Source organism: Candoia aspera, chromosome 3 (assembly GCF_035149785.1).
Source record: "Candoia aspera isolate rCanAsp1 chromosome 3, rCanAsp1.hap2, whole genome shotgun sequence".
Lineage (NCBI taxonomy): Eukaryota > Metazoa > Chordata > Lepidosauria > Squamata > Boidae > Candoia > Candoia aspera.
In genome coordinates, this window is record NC_086155.1 from 112,185,294 (window position 1) to 112,189,289 (window position 3,996).

The 3,996-nt window shown below is 37.6% G+C and overlaps 1 pseudogene; it reads right to left on the bottom strand.

The window, feature by feature from the left end:
• Positions 1–411: 411 nt before the first annotated feature.
• LOC134495075 (U2 spliceosomal RNA) lies at positions 412–592 on the bottom strand (annotated as a pseudogene).
• Between the last annotated feature and the right edge of the window lie 3,404 nt (positions 593–3,996).

Consider the following 3,996-nt stretch of genomic DNA (forward strand, 5'->3'; position numbering starts at 1 on the left):
CTGTTGACTTGGAAAGGCAAAGGAAAAAGCTTAGAATTTAAACCCAGGAATATAAATCTATGTAAAAGCTTTGATTTCTGTGTACCACAGTAGCCAGAGAAACTATAGAGATTAGAGAATCTAATTTTGCCAAATCGGGTCCATAACCTTTTAATGAGATATCCAGTTAAGGGTTTAAGGGAAAGTCTCTCCCTATTCTTGGAACATTTGTCAAGCTTGTATACTGGAATTTAATTTAATTTAATTTAATATAATACAATTCAATTTTAATTTAATTTGTTTTAATTTAATTAACATAATTACATTTTAATAAGCAAGAATATACTTTCTATCTCACATGACACATGCTTAAGATTGAAATATTGTTAAATATCTCAATCACTAGTAGATTTAGTAGATAAATGTATTGTTGGACTGATGACAATTTCTGACCAGGCACCAGCCACAATGTCATCAGTTCTGAGAAAACATTATAGAACTTTATTGCTAGAAAATAAAGTTGATCAATAAAGTTGTTGATCACCAAAAAATATGGATAAACTAATAAGAACAGGTAATATACTTAATCTTAGCCAAATGGCTGAGAAATGATATAGACATGTTTTTTTCAAATAAATAAGAGAATTGATTAGTATGAGAATAGTACTGAATAAATTTAAAGCATTTATATGGAGAAAGACTCACTTATGCCTCTTGGAGGGAAAAATGAGAGAAATATATTGTTGGAAGTAAAAAATGATTATATTAAAATGGAATTTTATTAAAACTTATATTCTGAAAATGTAGTAATGCTCAATATGCAGATGGATGCCTTTTTTAAATGGGATAGATCTTCCAAATATTTTGATTTCCTAATCATATTTTGCCACACAATGAAGATGATGCCTTGATAGCCCTAAATTGAATAACAGTTTAAGAGATTATTTAATGACCACTGTATGTCCTAGTAGAGAAGTTAGATAATTTTTATCTAGTTATAAAAATAGTATGTCCATCGTAAGATTCTAACTATGTCTTTAATATTATCTTTAATATGTACATCTTAAGAACCCATGCACATCATAAGACCCTATCTATTATTTGGATTTGGCTGCTGAGAACGCTTCTGTGTGGCCTGAACTTTCTACCGTAACTTTCATGATCAAGGTATCTCCCCTGCCAGGTAAGTATCTACTGTAACTTTCTTTACAAAATAAGACATTATCATAGTTCATGGTGTGCATCTGCATTAACATTCCTTATGCAAAAGACTCTCTTACATGTATGATTAATTTTTACATCCATCCTATTTAACAGCAATTTTCTTTGAAAAAAAATCAGCATAAAGTAGCTCCAGGCAGTCTTTTTTTTTTTTTTAGACTTTCAGCAGTTAGGCTTTCTCTAAATAAAACAAACTCTAATTGCTTTAATTCATCAGTTAGGTTTGCTCTGATAAAATCTTGATAGTTTTCCAGGTCAGATGATTCATGGTCTTTTGCTGTATCTTTGTAAAATAAGGCCACTAAAAATGTGTTGCAAGTACTGTATATCAACATTATCATTAAGCAAGAAGTCAAATAAAGCTTCATAAGGGTAGCAATTGTTTGATAAAGCAGTTTTCCAATGTCACATCCAACTGGCTAAAGAAAGAAGGTATCAAGGGTTCACCACCTCCTCCCCCTCTGGCATCTTCATTTACAATTTAGCAGTATATTATTCAAATCCATATAATCCTCACCATTTCCCACAATGAAAAGTAACAGTGCAGATTTTGCCAGGGGTGCACTACAGCAAACAAATTTCTCTCAGTACTGGTTTATATAGGTTCAATTTGGAACAAATTAAATTTAGAGCTGCAGTGGATGGAAGCCATGATGGCAGTCTGAAAGATTTGTCCTTTTTAGCTGTCTCTTTCTTACAGTGTATGGTGTTTAGGCTTCTTCTGCTCAGAGCTCTTTATTGAAGAGGTTAAGGAGGTTTGGTAAGTCCCTGTCATGAGTACTGATGGTGAGCAGGAGGGGGCCCCTATCCAGGGGGGAAAATGCATACGTAGTACTGAGGAATTAAGCAGCCATTCAAAGAGACACAGATCAGACCCGCCTTAACTTTTGGGGTTTATCTGTCTGGGTATTTCCCACGCTTCTTCAGTTTGTTAGGATTTTCTCTCTAATGTAGCAGTAATAAAACACTAGAGACCTATTCCTTGTCTCAGCGTGGTTCCTGGCTGTTAGGACAGTCCCATTTGTGATGCTTTTCTTTTCATGCCTTTTCTTCTTTAAATGTACTTTAAAATCATAGGTGTGATTTTAGATGGAGGGAAGTCAAGTAATGCCCATTACACAAAATGTTTATAAAAAGGGCAGGGCCTGCGTTGTGACATTGTGATGCATGTTTTTCCATTTTGCTATCATTGTGATTAGAAATTGACACCTATGCTCAATGTTTCCTGCAAACACGGGTTGTTCACTGTATTCAAAACAGCTTGTATAACCTTTTTTGTTGTTTATTCGTTTAGTCACTTCCGACTCTTCATGACTTCATGGACGAGCCCACGCCAGAGCTTCCTGTCGGTCGTCAACAACCCCAGCTCCCCCAGGGATGGGTCCGTCACCTCTAGAATATCATCCATCCATCTTGCCCTTGGTCGGCCCCTCTTCCTTTTGCCTTCCACTCTCCCTAGCATCAGCATCTTCTCCAGGGTGTCCTGTCTTCTCATTATGTGGCCAAAGTATTTCGGTTTTGCCTTTAATATCATTCCCTCAAGTGAGCAGTCTGGCTTCATTTCCTGGAGGATGGACTGGTTTGATCTTCTTGCAGTCCAAGGCACTCTCAGAATTTTCTTCCAGCACCACAGTTCAAAAGCATCTATCTTCCTTCTCTCAGCCTTCCTTATGGTCCAGCTCTCGCAGCCATCTGTTACTATGGGGAACACCATTGCTTTAACTATGCAGACCTTTGTTGTCAGGGTGATGTCTCTGCTCTTAACTATTTTTTCGAGATTTGTCATTGCTCTTCTCCCAAGGATTAAGCGTCTTCTGATTTCCTGACTGCAGTCAGCATCTGCAGTAATCTTTGCACCTAGAAATACAAAGTCTTTCACGGCTTCTACATTTTCTCCCTCTATTTGCCAGTTATCAATCAAGCTGGTTGCCATAATCTTGGTTTTTTTGAGGTTTAGCTGCAACCCAGCTTTTGCACTTTCTTCTTTCACCTTCATCATAAGGCTCCTCAGTTCCTCTTCACTTTCAGCCATCAAAGTGGTATCATCTGCATATCTGAGATTGTTAATGTTTCCTCCAGTGATTTTAACTCCAGCCTTGGATTCCTCAAGCCCAGCATGTCGCATGATGTGTTCTGCATACAAGTTGAATAGGTAGGGTGAGAGTATACAGCCCTGCCATACTCCTTTCCCAATCTTAAACCAGTCCATTGTTCCGTGGTCTGTTCTTACTGTTGCTACTTGGTTGTTATACAGATTCTTCAGGAGGTGACAAGATGACTTGGTATCCCCATACCACTAAGAACTTGCCACAATTTGTTATGGTCCACATAGTCAAAGGCTTTAGAATAGTCAATAAAACAGAACTAGATGTTTTTCTGAAACTCCCTGGCTTTTTCCATTATCCAGCGGATATTGGCAATTTGGTCCCTAGTTCCTCTGCCTTTTCTAAACCCAGCTTGTACATCTGGTAATTCTCACTCCATGAATTGCTGAAGTCTACCTTGCAGGATCTTGAGCATTACCTTACTGGCATGTGAAATTAGTGCCACTGTTCGATAGTTTGAACATTCTTTAGTGTTTCCTTTTGGTATGGAGATATAAGTTGATTTTTTCCAATCTGATGGCCATTCTTGTGTTTTCCAAATTTGCTGGCATATAGCATGCATTACCTTGACAGCATCATCTTGCAAGATTTTGAACAGTTCAGCTGGGATGCCGTCGTCTCCTGCTGCCTTGTTATTAGCAATGCTTCTTAAGGCCCACTCAACCTCACTCTTCAGGATGTCTGGCTCTAG